Source organism: Lactuca sativa, chromosome 5, assembly GCF_002870075.4.
Source record: "Lactuca sativa cultivar Salinas chromosome 5, Lsat_Salinas_v11, whole genome shotgun sequence".
Lineage (NCBI taxonomy): Eukaryota > Viridiplantae > Streptophyta > Magnoliopsida > Asterales > Asteraceae > Lactuca > Lactuca sativa.
This window is the reverse complement of record NC_056627.2, coordinates 20,129,481-20,149,869: the sequence shown is the minus strand read 5'-3', so window position 1 is coordinate 20,149,869 and position 20,389 is coordinate 20,129,481. Positions and strand designations below refer to the sequence as shown.

General features: G+C 32.2%; 12 non-coding genes across 12 annotated transcripts; all 12 read left to right on the top strand.

Annotated features, from left to right (window-relative positions):
- Nucleotides 1-2,619: 2,619 nt before the first annotated feature.
- Nucleotides 2,620-2,692, top strand: TRNAF-GAA (transfer RNA phenylalanine (anticodon GAA)). Its single transcript has one exon. It is a non-coding gene; the product is annotated as a tRNA-Phe (tRNA).
- A 949-nt stretch (nt 2,693-3,641) lies between these two features.
- On the top strand, nt 3,642-3,714 carry TRNAF-GAA (transfer RNA phenylalanine (anticodon GAA)). Its single transcript has one exon. It is a non-coding gene; the product is annotated as a tRNA-Phe (tRNA).
- A 950-nt stretch (nt 3,715-4,664) lies between these two features.
- Nucleotides 4,665-4,737, top strand: TRNAF-GAA (transfer RNA phenylalanine (anticodon GAA)). Its single transcript has one exon. It is a non-coding gene; the product is annotated as a tRNA-Phe (tRNA).
- Nucleotides 4,738-6,708: 1,971 nt separating this feature from the next.
- Nucleotides 6,709-6,781, top strand: TRNAF-GAA (transfer RNA phenylalanine (anticodon GAA)). Its single transcript has one exon. It is a non-coding gene; the product is annotated as a tRNA-Phe (tRNA).
- A 1,971-nt stretch (nt 6,782-8,752) lies between these two features.
- Nucleotides 8,753-8,825, top strand: TRNAF-GAA (transfer RNA phenylalanine (anticodon GAA)). The gene has a single exon. It is a non-coding gene; the product is annotated as a tRNA-Phe (tRNA).
- A 2,997-nt stretch (nt 8,826-11,822) lies between these two features.
- Nucleotides 11,823-11,895, top strand: TRNAF-GAA (transfer RNA phenylalanine (anticodon GAA)). The gene has a single exon. It is a non-coding gene; the product is annotated as a tRNA-Phe (tRNA).
- Nucleotides 11,896-12,846: 951 nt separating this feature from the next.
- TRNAF-GAA (transfer RNA phenylalanine (anticodon GAA)) lies at nt 12,847-12,919 on the top strand. The gene has a single exon. It is a non-coding gene; the product is annotated as a tRNA-Phe (tRNA).
- A 950-nt stretch (nt 12,920-13,869) lies between these two features.
- Nucleotides 13,870-13,942, top strand: TRNAF-GAA (transfer RNA phenylalanine (anticodon GAA)). Its single transcript has one exon. It is a non-coding gene; the product is annotated as a tRNA-Phe (tRNA).
- Nucleotides 13,943-14,892: 950 nt separating this feature from the next.
- TRNAF-GAA (transfer RNA phenylalanine (anticodon GAA)) lies at nt 14,893-14,965 on the top strand. The gene has a single exon. It is a non-coding gene; the product is annotated as a tRNA-Phe (tRNA).
- A 950-nt stretch (nt 14,966-15,915) lies between these two features.
- On the top strand, nt 15,916-15,988 carry TRNAF-GAA (transfer RNA phenylalanine (anticodon GAA)). The gene has a single exon. It is a non-coding gene; the product is annotated as a tRNA-Phe (tRNA).
- A 1,971-nt stretch (nt 15,989-17,959) lies between these two features.
- TRNAF-GAA (transfer RNA phenylalanine (anticodon GAA)) lies at nt 17,960-18,032 on the top strand. Its single transcript has one exon. It is a non-coding gene; the product is annotated as a tRNA-Phe (tRNA).
- Nucleotides 18,033-20,003: 1,971 nt separating this feature from the next.
- Nucleotides 20,004-20,076, top strand: TRNAF-GAA (transfer RNA phenylalanine (anticodon GAA)). The gene has a single exon. It is a non-coding gene; the product is annotated as a tRNA-Phe (tRNA).
- The last annotated feature ends 313 nt before the right edge of the window (nt 20,077-20,389 follow it).

Genomic DNA, 20,389 nt, shown 5'->3' with positions numbered 1-20,389 from the left:
GTTTGTGAGAGGAAAAGAGTCATTTCTTGATCATTTGTTAATGTGTTTGCAAATAGAAGAGGAGCAATACAAGAGGAGGCTGAAGAGGGTGCTAATCCAGTGATTCCAGGGCTTAGAGACTTCATTTTGAGGTATTCATTCGACCCTTCTTCAGTTTATGGTGTAATTCTTAGAGTTAGGGCTTTTTAGCCCCTTTAGAGGATGGTTATATGGAGTAATTGGTCCCTTCTCGTGTTGGTGCTGTAGATCTGGACCCAAAGAGGTCCAGAGACCCTTTTTCCCTTGAGCTTTATGGGTGTTAATGGAGGTTATGAGCTTAGGATGTCATGTTAGAGGCCATATCTTCAAATAAGGCCTTTGAGCCTTTGCATGAGCACCAAGATATTAGCTTTACATGATTATAATGCTTTAGGAAGCTGGATATATGGTTTAGAGAAGCGGATGTGACCTCAAGAGGTCAATTCAGCTTTAGCATGGCATGAACTCGCCGAGTCCAATAGCTGACTCGACGAGTTGGACGAGGGTTTTCCCGATAATCACACAGTTGGTGACTCACTGAGTTGGGGAAGCGACTCGGTGAGTCAGAGGGAATCTAGAGGACAGAGTGCACGATGGTACTCGCCGAGTCAGGAGTCGGACTCGGCGAGTTGGGTCGGGACATTTCACATATTGTGATCAGTGATGATTTTCAGAGTTGAGGTTGACTCAGTGAGTTGAATGAGGACTAGGAGAGTGAAGAACACGTGTGGACTCGCCGAGTCACAGTTGTGCACTCGGCGAGTTTGGTCAAGGTTGACCGTTGACTTCGTTGACTTTTAGGGTTAGTCAATGTTTGGACCTTAGAGTCATCGGAAGGGTAGAATAGTCTTTTACCCTTCCTAGAGGATGATGAGATAGAAAGAGATTAGCCTAGCCCTGAAGGTTGTATCAATTAGAGTATTTATTTCATGTGATTTGGCAGGGGCTAGACCAGAGTTTACCGAGTCAGAGATTTAATGAGATATCTGAGGTGAGTCTTCTCACTATACTTTACCTTGAGTAGGTAACTAGAGTTATGTGATACAGTGTTTGTACGCTGTATATGTGTTATGTGTTGCACTGCATTATTCTATGTGATTTATGCTGTGCATGTTTACAGAGTTAGAACCTGAGGGTTCACAGAGTTTGGGTGCACGGACCCATAGAGTTATAGCCTCGAGTGGCTAATATGTGTTATATGTGGTATTTTGGGGAACTCACTAAGCCTTGTGCTTAGAGTGTTTAATGTTATGTGTTTCAGGTACTAGTGAGGATCGCGGAAAGGCGCCGGCTTGATCAGTACACACACGAGATTTTTATGTTATGAGATCTTGGGATTGATATATGTTATGAATTGAGTTTTAAACAATGATGTTTTTATGAATAATGAATGAATTATGTTTTTATAAAACGTGAAAAATTGTTTTGAAATTTACGGTGTTACAATTGAAGTGTTCATGGTCATTGAAATTTTCAATGAATATATGTAGACTTTGGTTCAAATCAGAACAATTATGTAATTAAGAACGCAGGAAAAAATCTGAACTATATAATTCATTTTGCATCAAAAAGAACAATAGCGGGGATAGCTCAGTTGGGAGAGCGTCAGAATGAAGATCTGAAGGTCATGTGTTCGATCCACGTTTACCGCATTTTTATTTCTTCAATAATACAACCTCCTCGTATTTCTTCATTAAAAGCTCAGTTTTGTGTGTTGCTCGGATGTTCTATATATTATGGATGATTTTTTTTTTGTTTTCTTCATATCTTTACTTTAAACAACTCAAATAACAACAAAATATCCGATGAGAAAGAAACAAACTATAAGCGGGCTAGGCAAAGTAACAGTGAAGCTGAAATAAATATAAACAAGGACTACAAGCTTTGAAAGCATGATGTCGGGATAAATAATATAATTATAATGAAAAGACAGGTTTTACAAGTTAGGTAAGTCATCGATGGAACATATGTTAGCTGCTGAGGTTGAAATTTGTGGTCAACTTTCAAGTAGGTTTACCAGGTCTTAAGTGGGTCCTATTCGTAAGGATATGGTGGGTAGAGTTTTCAATAATCACGTATGCAATGTATCTTTTTTCATGTTGTAAAAATCTTAAATTTTCCATTTAAGCATCAATATTATATACTTGCATCATGGCATTGAACATTTCATTCTGCACTTTAACTCCTCTAATATTTCTTCAATGTTTCATAGTATCTCCTTATCTATTAGAACATTATCTAGTTATCATCATCATGAATCAAAAACTTGTACTTAGTACATAGGTACATGCATACCTTCATGCTTGACACCTTGCACCTCTTATTCATTTCTCGTTATAACATCTACAATGATGTAGAGTTTAAATGAATTTTTGGATAATGTGAAATGAGTAATTGTCTTTAAATAGATTAAACATGATCATAGTTGGATGGCGTTGGCATTTAATTAATATGAAATTCAATGACCATTGAAGTGTTCAAGGTCATTGAAATGTTCAATGAATGTATGTAGACTTTCGTTTAAATCAGAACAATTATGTAATTAAGAACGCAGGAAACAATATGAACTATATAATTCATTTTGTGTCAAAAAGAACAATAGCGGGGATAGCTCAGTTGGGAGAGCGTCAGACTGAAGATCTGAAGGTCACGTGTTCGATCCACGTTCACCGCATTTTTATCTCTTCAATAATACAACCTCCTCGTATTTCTTCATTAAAAGCTTAGTTTGTGTGTTGCTCGGATATTCTATATATTAAGGATGATTTAGTTTTTTGTTTTCTTCATATTTTTACTTTAAACAACTCAAATAACAACAAAATATCCGATGAGAAACAAACAAACTATAAGCGGGCTAGGCAAAGTAACAGTGAAGCTGAAATAAATATAAACAAGGACTACAAGCTTTGAAAGCATGATGTCGGGATAAATAATATAATTATAATGAAAAGACAGGTTTTACAAGTTAGGTAAGTCATCGATGGAACATATGTTAGCTGCTGAGGTTGAAATTTGTGGTCAACTTTCAAGTAGGTTTACCAGGTCTTAAGTGGGTCCTATTCGTAAGGATATGGTGGGTAGAGTTTTCAATAATCACGTATGCAATGTATCTTTTTTCATGTTGTAAAAATCTTAAATTTTCCATTTAAGCATCAATATTATATACTTGCATCATGGCATTGAACATTTCATTCTGCACTTTAACTCCTCTAATATTTCTTCAATGTTTCATAGTATCTCCTTATCTATTAGAACATTATCTAGTTATCATCATCATGAATCAAAAACTTGTACTTAGTACATAGGTACATGCATACCTTCATGCTTGACACCTTGCACCTCTTATTCATTTCTCGTTATAACATCTACAATGATGTAGAGTTTAAATGAATTTTTGGATAATGTGAAATGAGTAATTGTCTTTAAATAGATTAAACATGATCATAGTTGGATGGCGTTGGCATTTAATTAATATGAAATTCAATGACCATTGAAGTGTTCAAGGTCATTGAAATGTTCAATGAATGTATGTAGACTTTCGTTTAAATCAGAACAATTATGTAATTAAGAACGCAGGAAACAATATGAACTATATAATTCATTTTGTGTCAAAAAGAACAATAGCGGGGATAGCTCAGTTGGGAGAGCGTCAGACTGAAGATCTGAAGGTCACGTGTTCGATCCACGTTCACCGCATTTTTATCTCTTCAATAATACAACCTCCTCGTATTTCTTCATTAAAAGCTTAGTTTGTGTGTTGCTCGGATATTCTATATATTAAGGATGATTTAGTTTTTTGTTTTCTTCATATTTTTACTTTAAACAACTCAAATAACAACAAAATATCCGATGAGAAACAAACAAACTATAAGCGGGCTAGGCTAAATAAAAGTGAAGCTGACATAAATATAAAGAAGGACTACAAGCTTTGAAAGCATGATGTCGGGATAAATAATATAATTCTAATGAAAAGATAGGTTTTACAAGTTAGGTAAATCATCGATGGAACATATGTTAGTTGCTGAGGTTGAAATTTGTGGTCAACTTTCAAGTTGGTTTACCAGGTCTTAAGTGACTACTATTCGTAAGGATATGGTGGGTAGAGTTTTCAATAATCACGTATGCAATGTATCTTTTTTCATGTAGTAAAAATCTTAAATTTTCCATTTAAGCATCAATATTATATACTTGCATCATGGCATTGAACATTTCATTCTGCACTTTAACTCCTCTAATAGTTCTTCAATGTTTCATAGTATCTCCTTATCTATTAGAACATTCTCTAGTTATCATCATCATGAATCAAAAACTTGTACTTAGTACATAGGTACATTTATACCTTCATGCTTGACACCTTGCACCTCTTATTCATTTCTTGTTATAACATCTACAATGATGTATAGGTTAATTGAATTTTTGGATAATGTGAAATGAGTAATTGTCTTTAAATAGATTAAACATGATCATAGTTGGATGGCGTTGGCATTTAATTAATATAAAATTCAATGACCATTGAAGTGTTCATGGTCATTGAAATGTTCAATGAATATATGTAGACTTTGGTTCAAATCAGAACAATTATGTAATTAATAACACAGGAAAAAAATTTGAACTATATAATTCATTTTGCATCAAAAAGAACAATAGCGGGGATAGCTCAGTTGGGAGAGCGTCAGACTGAAGATCTGAAGGTCACGTGTTCGATCCACGTTCACCGCATTTTTATTTCTTCAATAATACAACCTCCTCGTATTTCTTCATTAAAAGCTAAGTTTTGTGTGTTGCTCGGATGTTCTATATATTTGGGATGATTTTTTTTGTTTTCTTCATATTTTTACTTTAAGCAAGTCAAATAACAACAAAATCTCCGATGAGAATCAAACAAACTATAAGCGGGCTTGGCTAAGTAACAGTGCAGCTGACATAAATATAAAAAAGGACTTCAAGCTTTGAAAGCATGATGTCGGGATAAATAATATAATTATAATGATAAGACATGTTTTACAAGTTAGGTAAGTCATCGATGGAACATATGTTAGCTGCTGAGGTTGAAATTTGTGGTCAACTTTCAAGTTGGTTTACCAGGTCTTAAGTGAGTCCTATTCGTAAGAATATGGTGGGTAGAGTTTTCAATAAGCACGTATGCAATGTATCTTTTTTCATGTAGTAAAAATCTTAAATTTTCCATTTAAGCATAAATATTATATACTTGCATCATGGCATTGAACATTTCATTATGCACTTTAACTCCTCTAATACTTCTTCAATGTTTCATAGTATCTCCTTATCTATTAGAACATTCTCTAGTTATCATCATCATGAATCAAAAACTTGTACTTAGTACATAGGTACATGTATACCTTCATGCTTGACACCTTGCACCTCTTATTCATTTCTAGTTATAACATCTACAATGATGTATAGTTTAATTGAATTTTTGGATAATGTGAAATGAGTAATTGTCTTTAAATAGATTAAACATGATCATAGTTGGATGATGTTGGCATTTAATTAATATGAAATTCAATGACCATTGAACTGTTCATGGTCATTGAAATGTTTAATGAATGTATGTAGACTTTTGTTCAAATCAGAACAATTATGTAATTAAGAACGCAGGAAAAAATCTGAACTATATAATTTATTTTGCGTCAAAAAGAACAATAGCGGGGATAGCTCAGTTGGGAGAGCGTCAGGCTGAAGATCTGAAGGTTACGTGTTCGATCCACGTTTACCGCGTTTTTATCTCTTCAATAATACAACCTCCTCGTATTTCTTCATTAAAAGCTCAGTTTTGTGTGTTGCTCGGATGTTCTATATATTAGGGATGATTTAGTTTTTTGTTTTCTTCATATTTTTACTTTAAACAACTCAAATAACAATAAAATATCCGATGAGAAACAAACAAACTATAAGCGGGCTAGGGTAAATAACAGTGAAGCTGGCATAAATATAAACAAGGACTACAAGCTTTGAAAGCATGATGTAGGGATAAATAATATAATTATAATGAAAAGATAGGTTTTACAAGTTAGGTAAGTCATCGATGGAACATATGTTAGTTGCTGAGGTTGAAATTTGTGGTCAACTTTCAAGTTGGTTTACCAGGTCTTAAGTGAGTCCTATTCGTAAGGATATGGTGGGTAGAGTTTTCAATAATCACGTATGCAATGTATCTTTTTTCATGTAGTAAAAATCTTAAATTTTCCATTTAAGCATCAACATTATATACTTGCATCATGGCATTGAACATTTCATTCTGCACTTTAACTCCTCTAATATTTCTTCAATGTTTCATAGTATCTCCTTATCTATTAGAACATTCTCTAGTTATCATCATCATGAATCAAAAACTTGTACTTAGTACATAGGTACATTTATACCTTCATGATTAACACCTTGCACCTCTTATTCATTTCTTGTTATAACATCTACAATGATGTATAGGTTAATTGAATTTTTGGATAATGTGAAATGAGTAATTGTCTTTAAATAGATTAAACATGATCATAGTTGGATGGCGTTGGCATTTAACTAATATAAAATTCAATGACCATTGAAGTGTTCATGGTCATTGAAATGTTCAATGAATATATGTAGACTTTGGTTCAAATCAGAACAATTATGTAATTAAGAACACAGGAAAAAAATTTGAACTATATAATTCATTTTGCATCAAAAAGAACAATAGCGGGGATAGCTCAGTTGGGAGAGCGTCAGACTGAAGATCTGAAGGTCACGTGTTCGATCCACGTTCACCGCATTTTTATTTCTTCAATGATACAACCTCCTCGTATTTCTTCATTAAAAGCTATGTTTTGTGTGTTGCTCGGATGTTCTATATATTTGGGATGATTTTTTTTGTTTTCTTCATATTTTTACTTTAAGCAAGTCAAATAACAACAAAATCTCCGATGAGAATCAAACAAACTATAAGCGGGCTTGGCTAAGTAACAGTGCAGCTGACATAAGTATAAAAAAGGACTTCAAGCTTTGAAAGCATGATGTCGGGATTAATAATATAATTATAATGATAAGACAGGTTTTACAAGTTAGGTAAGTCATCGATGGAACATATGTTAGCTGCTGAGGTTGAAATTTGTGGTCAACTTTCAAGTTGGTTTACCAGGTCTTAAGTGAGTCCTATTCGTAAGAATATGGTGGGTAGAGTTTTCAATAAGCACGTATGCAATGTATCTTTTTTCATGTAGTAAAAATCTTAAATTTTCCATTTAAGCATAAATATTATATACTTGCATCATGGCATTGAATATTTCATTATGCACTTTAACTCCTCTAATACTTCTTCAATGTTTCATAGTATCTCCTTATCTATTAGAACATTCTCTAGTTATCATCATCATGAATCAAAAACTTGTACTTAGTACATAGGTACATGTATACCTTCATGCTTGGCACCTTGCACCTCTTATTCATTTCTAGTTATAACATCTACAATGATGTATAGTTTAATTGAATTTTTGGATAATGTGAAATGAGTAATTGTCTTTAAATAGATTAAACATTATCATAGTTGGATGATGTTGGCATTTAATTAATATGAAATTCAATGACCATTGAACTGTTCATGGTCATTGAAATGTTCAATGAATGTATGTAGACTTTCGTTCAAATCAGAACAATTATGTAATTAAGAACGCAGGAAAAAATCTGAAATATATAATTCATTTTGCGTCAAAAAGAACAATAGCGGGGATAGCTCAGTTTGGAGAGCGTCAGACTGAAGATCTGAAGGTTACGTGTTCGATCCACGTTCACCGCATTTTTATCTCTTCAATAATACAACCTCCTCGTATTTCTTCATTAAAAGCTCAGTTTTGTGTGTTGCTCGGATGTTCTATATATTAGGGATGATTTAGTTTTTTGTTTTCTTCATATTTTTACTTTAAACAACTCAAATAACAATAAAATATCCGATGAGAAACAAACAAACTATAAGCGGGCTAGGCTAAATAACAGTGAAGCTGACATAAATATAAACAAGGACTACAAGCTTTGAAAGCATGATGTCGGGATAAATAATATAATTATAATGAAAAGATAGGTTTTACAAGTTAGGTAAGTCATCGATGTAACATATGTTAGTTGCTGAGGTTGAAATTTGTGGTCAACTTTCAAGTTGGTTTACCAGGTCTTAAGTGAGTCCTATTCGTAAGGATAGGGTGGGTAGAGTTTTCAATAATCACGTATGCAATGTATCTTTTTTCATGTAGTAAAAATCTTAAATTTTCCATTTAAGCATCAATATTATATACTTGCATCATGGCATTGAACATTTCATTCTGCACTTTAACTCCTCTAATATTTCTTCAATGTTTCATAGTATCTCCTTATCTATTAGAACATTCTCTAGTTATCATCATCATGAATCAAAAACTTGTACTTAGTACATAGGTACATTTATACCTTCATGCTTGACACCTTGCACCTCTTATTCATTTCTTGTTATAACATCTACAATGATGTATAGGTTAATTGAATTTTTGGATAATGTGAAATGAGGAATTGTCTTTAAATAGATTAAACATGATCATAGTTGGATGGCGTTGGCATTTAATTAATATAAAATTCAACGACCATTGAAGTGTTCATGGTCATTGAAATGTTCAATGAATATATGTAGACTTTGGTTCAAATCAGAAAAATTATGTAATTAAGAACACATGAAAAAAATCTGAACTATATAATTCATTTTAAATCAAAAAGAACAATAGCGGGGATAGCTCAGTTGGGAGAGCGTCAGACTGAAGATCTGAAGGTCACGTGTTCGATCCACGTTCACCGCATTTTTATCTCTTCAATAATACAACTTCCTCGTATTTCTTTATTAAAAGCTCAGTTTTGTGTGTTGCTCGGATTTTCTATATATTAGGGATGATTTAGTTTTTTGTTTTCTTCATATTTTTACTTTAAGCAAGTCAAATAACAACAAAATCTCCGATGAGAATCAAACAAACTATAAGCGGGCTTGGCTAAGTAACAGTGCAGCTGACATAAGTATAAAAAAGGACTTCAAGCTTTGAAAGCATGATGTCGGGATAAATAATATAATTATAATGATAAGACATGTTTTACAAGTTAGGTAAGTCATCGATGGAACATATGTTAGCTGCTGAGGTTGAAATTTGTGGTCAACTTTCAAGCTGGTTTACCAGGTCTTAAGTGAGTCCTATTCGTAAGAATATGGTGGGTAGAGTTTTCAATAAGCACGTATGCAATGTATCTTTTTTCATGTAGTAAAAATCTTAAATTTTCCATTTAAGCATAAATATTATATACATGCATCATGGCATTGAACATTTCATTATGCACTTTAACTCCTCTAATACTTCTTCAATGTTTCATAGTATCTCCTTATCTATTAGAACATTCTCTAGTTATCATCATCAGGAATCAAAAACTTGTACTTAGTACATAGGTACATGTATACCTTCATGCTTGACACCTTGCACCTCTTATTCATTTCTAGTTATAACATCTACAATGATGTATAGTTTAATTGAATTTTTGGATAATGTGAAATGAGTAATTGTCTTTAAATAGATTAAACATGATCATAGTTGGATGATGTTGGCATTTAATTAATATGAAATTCAATGACCATTGAACTGTTCATGGTCATTGAAATGTTCAATGAATGTATGTAGACTTTCGTTCAAATCAGAACAATTATGTAATTAAGAACGCAGGAAAAAATCTGAACTATATAATTCATTTTGCGTCAAAAAGAACAATAACGGGGATAGCTCAGTTGGGAGAGCGTCAGACTGAAGATCTGAAGGTCACGTGTTCGATCCACGTTCACCACATTTTTATCTCTTCAATAATACAACCTCCTCGTATTTCTTCATTAAAAGCTCAGTTTTGTGTGTTGCTCGGATGTTCTATATATTAGGGATGATTTAGTTTTTTGTTTTCTTCATATTTTTACTTTAAACAACTCAAATAACAATAAAATATCCGATGAGAAACAAACAAACTATAAGCGGGCTAGGCTAAATAACAGTGAAGCTGACATCAATATAAACAAGGACTACAAGCTTTGAAAGCATGATGTCGGGATAAATAATATAATTATAATGAAAAGATAGGTTTTTCAAGTTAGGTAAGTCATCGATGTAACATATGTTAGTTGCTTTGGTTGAAATTTGTGGTCAACTTTCAAGTTGGTTTACCAGGTCTTAAGTGAGTCCTATTCGTAAGGATATGGTGGGTAGAGTTTTGAATAATCACGTATGCAATGTATCTTTTTTCATGTAGTAAAAATCTTAAATTTTCCATTTAAGCATCAATATTATATACTTGCATCATGGCATTGAACATTTCATTCTGCACTTTAACTCCTCTAATATTTCTTCAATGTTTCATAGTATCTCCTTATCTATTAGAACATTCTCTAGTTATCATCATCATGAATCAAAAACTTGTACTTAGTACATAGGTACATTTATACCTTCATGCTTGACACCTTGCACCTCTTATTCATTTCTTGTTATAACATCTACAATGATGTATAGGTTAATTGAATTTTTGGATAATGTGAAATGAGGAATTGTCTTTAAATAGATTAAACATGATCATAGTTGGATGGCGTTGGCATTTAATTAATATAAAATTCAACGACCATTGAAGTGTTCATGGTCATTGAAATGTTCAATGAATATATGTAGACTTTGGTTCAAATCAGAAAAATTATGTAATTAAGAACACAGGAAAAAAATCTGAACTATATAATTCATTTTAAATCAAAAAGAACAATAGCGGGGATAACTCAGTTGGGAGAGCGTCAGACTGAAGATCTGAAGGTCACGTGTTCGATCCACGTTCACCGCATTTTTATCTCTTCAATAATACAACTTCCTCGTATTTCTTTATTAAAAGCTCAGTTTTGTGTGTTGCTCGGATTTTCTATATATTAGGGATGATTTAGTTTTTTGTTTTCTTCATATTTTTACTTTAAGCAAGTCAAATAACAACAAAATCTCCGATGAGAATCAAACAAACTATAAGCGGGCTTGGCTAAGTAACAGTGCAGCTGACATAAGTATAAAAAAGGACTTCAAGCTTTGAAAGCATGATGTCGGGATAAATAATATAATTATAATGATAAGACATGTTTTACAAGTTAGGTAAGTCATCGATGGAACATATGTTAGCTGGTGAGGTTGAAATTTGTGGTGAACTTTCAAGTTGGTTTACCAGGTCTTAAGTGAGTCCTATTCGTAAGAATATGGTGGGTAGAGTTTTCAATAAGCACGTATGCAATGTATCTTTTTTCATGTAGTAAAAATCTTAAATTTTCCATTTAAGCATAAATATTATATACTTGCATCATGGCATTGAACATTTCATTATGCACTTTAACTCCTCTAATACTTCTTCAATGTTTCATAGTATCTCCTTATCTATTAGAACATTCTCTAGTTATCATCATCATGAATAAAAAACTTGTACTTAGTACATAGGTACATGTATACCTTCATGCTTGACACCTTGCACCTCTTATTCATTTCTAGTTATAACATCTACAATGATGTATAGTTTAATTGAATTTTTGGATAATGTGAAATGAGTAATTGTCTTTAAATAGATTAAACATGATCATAGTTGGATGATGTTGGCATTTAATTAATATGAAATTCAATGACCATTGAACTGTTCATGGTCATTGAAATGTTCAATGAATGTATGTAGACTTTCGTTCAAATCAGAACAATTATGTAATTATGAACGCAGGAAAAAATCTGAACTATATAATTCATTTTGCGTCAAAAAGAACAATAGCGGGGATAGCTCAGTTGGGAGAGCGTCAGACTGAAGATCTGAAGGTCACGTGTTCGATCCACGTTCACCGCATTTTTATCTCTTCAATAATACAACCTCCTCGTATTGCTTCATTAAAAGCTAAGTTTTGTGTGTTGCTCGGATGTTCTATATATTAGGGATGATATAGTTTTTTGTTTTCTTCATATTTTTACTTTAAACAACTCAAATAACAATAAAATATCCGATGAGAAACAAACAAACTATAAGCGGGCTAGGCTAAATAACAGTGAAGCTGACATCAATATAAACAAGGACTACAAGCTTTGAAAGCATGATGTCGGGATAAATAATATAATTATAATGAAAAGAAAGGTTTTTCAAGTTAGGTAAGTCATCGATGTAACATATGTTAGTTGCTTTGGTTGAAATTTGTGGTCAACTTTCAAGTTGGTTTACCAGGTCTTAAGTGAGTCCTATTCGTAAGGATATGGTGGGTAGAGTTTTCAATAATCACGTATGCAATGTATCTTTTTTCATGTAGTAAAAATCTTAAATTTTCCATTTAAGCATCAATATTATATACTTGCATCATGGCATTGAACATTTCATTCTGCACTTTAACTCCTCTAATATTTCTTCAATGTTTCATAGTATCTCCTTATCTATTAGAACATTCTCTAGTTATCATCATCATGAATCAAAAACTTGTACTTAGTACATAGGTACATTTATACCTTCATGCTTGACACCTTGCACCTCTTATTCATTTCTTGTTATAACATCTACAATGATGTATAGGTTAATTGAATTTTTGGATAATGTGAAATGAGGAATTGTCTTTAAATAGATTAAACATGATCATAGTTGGATGGCGTTGGCATTTAATTAATATAAAATTCAACGACCATTGAAGTGTTCATGGTCATTGAAATGTTCAATGAATATATGTAGACTTTGGTTCAAATCAGAAAAATTATGTAATTAAGAACACAGGAAAAAAATCTGAACTATATAATTCATTTTAAATCAAAAAGAACAATAGCGGGGATAGCTCAGTTGGGAGAGCGTCAGACTGAAGATCTGAAGGTCACGTGTTCGATCCACGTTCACCGCATTTTTATCTCTTCAATAATACAACTTCCTCGTATTTCTTTATTAAAAGCTCAGTTTTGTGTGTTGCTCGGATTTTCTATATATTAGGGATGATTTAGTTTTTTGTTTTCTTCATATTTTTACTTTAAGCAATTCAAATAACAACAAAATCTCCGATGAGAATCAAACAAACTATAAGCGGGCTTGGCTAAGTAACAGTGCAGCTGACATAAGTATAAAAAAGGACTTCAAGCTTTGAAAGCATGATGTCGGGATAAATAATATAATTATAATGATAAGACATGTTTTACAAGTTAGGTAAGTCATCGATGGAACATATGTTAGCTGGTGAGGTTGAAATTTGTGGTCAACTTTCAAGTTGGTTTACCAGGTCTTAAGTGAGTCCTATTCGTAAGAATATGGTGGGTAGAGTTTTCAATAAGCACGTATGCAATGTATCTTTTTTCATGTAGTAAAAATCTTAAATTTTCCATTTAAGCATAAATATTATATACTTGCATCATGGCATTGAACATTTCATTATGCACTTTAACTCCTCTAATACTTCTTCAATGTTTCATAGTATCTCCTTATCTATTAGAACATTCTCTAGTTATCATCATCATGAATAAAAAACTTGTACTTAGTACATAGGTACATGTATACCTTCATGCTTGACACCTTGCACCTCTTATTCATTTCTAGTTATAACATCTACAATGATGTATAGTTTAATTGAATTTTTGGATAATGTGAAATGAGTAATTGTCTTTAAATAGATTAAACATGATCATAGTTGGATGATGTTGGCATTTAATTAATATGAAATTCAATGACCATTGAACTGTTCATGGTCATTGAAATGTTCAATGAATGTATGTAGACTTTCGTTCAAATCAGAACAATTATGTAATTAAGAACGCAGGAAAAAATCTGAACTATATAATTCATTTTGCGTCAAAAAGAACAATAGCGGGGATAGCTCAGTTGGGAGAGCGTCAGACTGAAGATCTGAAGGTCACGTGTTCGATCCACGTTCACCGCATTTTTATCTCTTCAATAATACAACCTCCTCGTATTGCTTCATTAAAAGCTAAGTTTTGTGTGTTGCTCGGATGTTCTATATATTAGGGATGATATAGTTTTTTGTTTTCTTCATATTTTTACTTTAAACAACTCAAATAACAATAAAATATCCGATGAGAAACAAACAAACTATAAGCGGGTTGGCTAAATAACAGTGAAGCTGTCATAAATATAAACAAGGACTACAAGCTTTGAAAGCATGATGTCGGGATAAATAATATAATTATAATGAAAAGATAGGTTTTTCAAGTTAGGTAAGTCATCGATGGAACATATGTTAGTTGCTGAGGTTGAAATTTGTGGTCAACTTTCAAGTTGGTTAACCAGGTCTTAAGTGAGTCCTATTCGTAAGGATATGGTGGGTAGAGTTTTCAATAATCACGTATGCAATGTATCTTTTTTCATGTAGTAAAAATCTTAAATTTTCCATTTAAGCATCAGTATTATATACTTGCATCATGGCATTGAACAGTTCATTCTGCACTTTAACTCCTCTAATATTTCTTCAATGTTTCATTGTATCTCCTTATCTATTAGAACATTCTCTAGTTATCATCATCATGAATCAAAAACTTGTACTTAGTACATAGGTACATTTATACCTTCATGCTTGACACCTTGCACCTCTTATTCATTTCTTGTTATAACATCTACAATGATGTATAGGTTAATTGAATTTTTGGATAATGTGAAATGAGGAATTGTCTTTAAATAGATTAAACATGATCATAGTTGGATGGCGTTGGCATTTAATTAATATAAAATTCAACGACCATTGAAGTGTTGATGGTCATTGAAATGTTCAATAAATATATGTAGACTTTGGTTCAAATCAGAAAAATTATGTAATTAAGAACACAGGAAAAAAATCTGAACTATATAATTCATTTTAAATCAAAAAGAACAATAGCGGGGATAGCTCAGTTGGGAGAGCGTCAGACTGAAGATCTGAAGGTCACGTGTTCGATCCACGTTCACCGCATTTTTATCTCTTCAATAATACAACTTCCTCGTATTTCTTTATTAAAAGCTCAGTTTTGTGTGTTGCTCGGATTTTCTATATATTAGGGATGATTTAGTTATTTGTTTTCTTCATATTTTTACTTTAAGCAAGTCAAATAACAACAAAATCTCCGATGAGAATCAAACAAACTATAAGCGTGCTTGGCTAAGTAACAGTGCAGCTGACATAAATATAAAAAAGGACTTCAAGCTTTGAAAGCATGATGTCGGGATAAATAATATAATTATAATGATAAGACAGGTTTTACAAGTTAGGTAAGTCATCGATGGAACATATGTTAGCTGCTGAGGTTGAAATTTGTGGTCAACTTTCAAGTTGGTTTACCAGGTCTGAAGTGAGTCCTATTCGTAAGGATATGGTGGGTAGAGTTTTCAATAAGCACGTATGCAATGTATCTTTTTTCATGTAGTAAAAATCTTAAATTTTCCATTTAAGCATAAATATTATATACTTGCATCATGGCATTGAACATTTCATTTTGCACTTTAACTCCTCTAATACTTCTTCAATGTTTCATAGTATCTCCTTATCTATTAGAACATTCTCTAGTTATCATCATCATGAATCAAAAACTTGTACTTCGTACATAGGTACATGTATACCTTCATGCTTGACACCTTGCACCTCTTATTCATTTCTAGTTATAACATCTACAATGATGTATAGTTTAATTGAATTTTTGGATAATGTGAAATGAGTAATTGTCTTTAAATAGATTAAACATGATCATTGTTGGATGATGTTGGCATTTAATTAATATGTAATTCAATGACCATTGAAGTGTTCATGGTCATTGAAATGTTCAATGAATGTGTGTAGACTTTCGTTCAAATCAGAACAATTATGTAATTAAGAACGCAGTAAAAAATCTGAACTATATAATTCATTTTGCGTCAAAAAGAACAATAGCGGGGATAGCTCAGTTGGGAGAGCGTCAGACTGAAGATCTGAAGGTCACGTGTTCGATCCACGTTCACCGCATTTTTATCTCTTCAATAATACAACCTCCTCGTATTTCTTCATTAAAAGCTTAGTTTTGTGTGTTGCTCGGATGTTCTATATATTAGGGATGATTTAGTTTTTTGTTTTCTTCATATTTTTACTTTAAACAACTCAAATAACAACAAAATATCCGATGAGAAACAAACAAACTATAAGCGGGCTAGGCTAAATAACAGTGAAGCTGACATAAATATAAACAAGGACTACAAGCTTTGAAAGCATGATGTCGGGATAAATAATATAATTATAATGAAAAGATTGGTTTTACAAGTTAGGTAAGTCATCGATGGAACATATGTATGTTGTTGAGGTTGAAATTTGTGGTCAACTTTCAAGTTGGTTTACCAGGTCTTAAGTGAGTCCTATTCGTAAGGATATGGTGGGTAGAGTTTTCAATAATCACGTATGCAATGTATCTTTTTTCATATAGTAAAAATCTTAAATTTTCCATTTAAGCATCAATATTATATACTTGCATCATGGCATTGAACATTTCATTCTGCACTTTAACTCCTCTAATATTTCTTCAATGTTTCATAGTATCTCCTTATCTATTAGAACATTCTCTAGTTATCATCATCCTGAATCAAAAACTTGTACTTAGTACATAGGTACATTTATACCTTCATGCTTGACACCTTGCACCTCTTATTCATTTCTTGTTATAACATCTACAATGATGTATAGGTTAATTGAATTTTTGGATAATGTGAAATGAGTAATTGTCTTTAAATAGATTAAACATGATCATAGTTGGATGGCGTTGGCATTTAATTAATATAAAATTCAATGACCATTGAAGTGTTCATGGTCATTGAAATGTTCAATGAATATATGTAGACTTTGGTTCAAATCAGAACAATTATGTAATTAAGAACACAGGAAAAAAATCTGAACTATATAATTCATTTTGCATCAAAAAGAACAATAACGGGGATAACTCAGTTGGGAGAGCGTCAGACTGAAGATCTGAAGGTCACGTGTTTGATCCACGTTCACCGCATTTTTATTTCTTCAATAATACAACCTCCTCGTATTTCTTCATTAAAAGCTAAGTTTTGTGTGTTGCTCGGATGTTCTATATATTTGGGATGATTTTTTTTGTTTTCTTCATATTTTTACTTTAAGCAAGTCAAATAACAACAAAATCTCCGATGAGAATCAAACAAACTATAAGCGGGCTTGGCTAAGTAACAGTGCAGCTGACATAAATATAAAAAAGGACTTCAAGCTTTGAAAGCATGATGTCGGGATAAATAATATAATTATAATGATAAGACATGTTTTACAAGTTAGGTAAGTCATCGATGGAACATATGTTAGCTGCTGAGGTTGAAATTTGTGGTCAACTTTCAAGTTGGTTTACCAGGTCTGAAGTGAGTCCTATTCGTAAGGATATGGTGGGTAGAGTTTTCAATAAGCACGTATGCAATGTATCTTTTTTCATGTAGTAAAAATCTTATATTTTCCATTTAAGCATAAATATTATATACTTGCATCATGGCATTGAACATTTCATTATGCACTTTAACTCCTCTAATACTTCTTCAATGTTTCATAGTATCTCCTTATCTATTAGAACATTCTCTAGTTATCATCATCATGAATCAAAAACTTGTACTTAGTACATAGGTACATGTATACCTTCATGCTTGACACCTTGCACCTCTTATTCATTTCTAGTTATAACATCTACAATGATGTATAGTTTAATTGAATTTTTGGATAATTTGAAATGAGTAATTGTCTTTAAATAGATTAAACATGATCATAGTTGGATGATGTTGGCATTTAATTAATATGAAATTCAATGACCATTGAAGTGTTCATGGTCATTGAAATGTTCAATGAATGTATGTAGACTTTCGTTCAAATCAGAACAATTATGTAATTAAGAACGTAAGAAAAAATCTGAACTATATAATTCATTTTGCGTCAAAAAGAACAATAGCGGGGATAGCTCAGTTGGGAGAGCGTCAGACTGAAGATCTGAAGGTCACGTGTTCGATCCACGTTCACCGCATTTTTATCTCTTCAATAATACAACCTCCTCGTATTTCTTCATTAAAAGCTCAGTTTTGTGTGTTGCTCGGATGTTCTATATATTAGTGATGATTTAGTTTTTTGTTTTCTTCATATTTTTACTTTAAACAACTCAAATAACAATAAAATATCCGATGAGAAACAAACAAACTATAAGCGGGCTAGGCTAAATAACAGTGAAGCTGACATAAATATAAACAAGGACTACAAGCTTTGAAAGCATGATGTCGGGATAAATAATATAATTATAATGAAAAGATAGGTTTTACAAGTTAGGTAAGTCATCGATGGAACATATGTTAGTTGCTGAGGTTGAAATTTGTGGTCAACTTTCAAGTTGGTTTACCAGGTCTTAAGTGAGTCCTATTCGTAAGGATATGGTGGGTAGAGTTTTCAATAATCACGTATGCAATGTATCTTTTTTCATGTAGTAAAAATCTTAAATTTTCCATTTAAGCATCAATATTATATACTTGCATCATGGCATTGAACATTTCATTCTGCACTTTAACTCCTCTAATATCTCTTCAATGTTTCATAGTATCTCCTTATCTATTAGAACATTCTCTAGTTATCATCATCATGAATTAAAAACTTGTACTTAGTACATAGGTACATTTATACCTTCATGCTTGACACCTTGCACCTTTTATTCATTTCTTGTTATAACATCTACAATGATGTATAGGTTAATTGAATTTTTGGATAATGTGAAATGAGTAATTGTCTTTAAATAGATTAAACATGATCATAGTTGGATGGCATTGGCATTTAATTAATATAAAATTCAATGACCATTGAAGTGTTCATGGTCATTGAAATGTTCAATGAATATATGTAGACTTTGGTTCAAATCAGAACAATTATGTAATTAAGAACACAGGAAAAAAATCTGAACTATATAATTCATTTTGCATCAAAATGAACATTAGCGGGGATAGCTCAGTTGGGAGAGCGTCAGACTGAAGATCTGAAGGTCACGTGTTCGATCCATGTTCACCGCATTTTTATTTCTTCAATAATACAACCTCCTCGTATTTCTTCACTAAAAGCTAAGTTTTGTGTGTTGCTCGGATGTTCTATATATTTGGGATGATTTTTTTTGTTTTGTTCATATTTTTACTTTAAGCAAGTCAAATAACAACAAAATCTCCGATGAGAATCAAACAAACTATAAGCGGGCTTGGCTAAGTAACAGTGCAGCTGACATAAATATCAAAAAGGACTTCAAGCTTTGAAAGCATGATGTCGGGATAAATAATATAATTATAATGATAAGACAGGTTTTACAAGTTAGGTAAGTCATCGATGGAACATATGATAGCTGCTGAGGTTGAAATTTGTGGTCAACTTTCAAGTTGGTTTACCAGGTCTTAAGTGAGTCCTATTCGTAAGGATATGGTGGGTAGAGTTTTCAATAAGCACTTATGCAATGTATCTTTTTTCATGTAGTAAAAATCTTAAATTTTCCATTTAAGCATAAATATTATATACTTGCATCATGGCATTGAACATTTCATTATGCACTTTAACTCCTCTAATACTTCTTCAATGTTTCATAGTATCTCCTTATCTATTAGAACATTCTCTAGTTATCATCATCATGAATCAAAAACTTGTACTTAGTACATAGGTACATGTATACCTTCATGCTTGACACCTTGCACCTCTTATTCATTTCTAGTTATAACATCTACAATGATGTATAGTTAAATTGAATTTTTGGATAATGTGAAATGAGTAATTGTCTTTAATTAGATTAAACATGATCATAGTTGGATGGCGTTGGCATTTAATTAATATGAAATTCAATGACTATTGAAGTGTTCATGGTCATTGAAATGTTCAATGAATGTATGTAGACTTTCGTTTAAATCAGAACAATTATGTAATTAAGAACGCAGGAAACAATATGAACTATATAATTCATTTCGTGTCAAAAAGAACAATAGCGGGGATAGCTTAGTTGGGAGAGCGTCAGACTGAAGATCTGAAGGTCACGTGTTCGATCCACGTTCACCGCATTTTTATCTCTTCAATAATACAACCTCCTCGTATTTCTTCATTAAAAGCTCAGTTTTGTGTGTTGCTCGGATGTTCTATATATTAGGGATGATTTAGTTTTTTGTTTTATTCATATTTTTACTTTAAACAACTCAAATAACAACAAAATATCCGATGAGAAACAAACAAACTATAAGCGGGCTAGGCTAAATAACAGTGAAGCTGACAGAAATATAAACAAGGACTACAAGCTTTGAAAGCATGATGTCGGGATAAATAATATAATTATAATGAAAAGATAGGTTTTACAAGTTAGGTAAGTCATCGATGGAA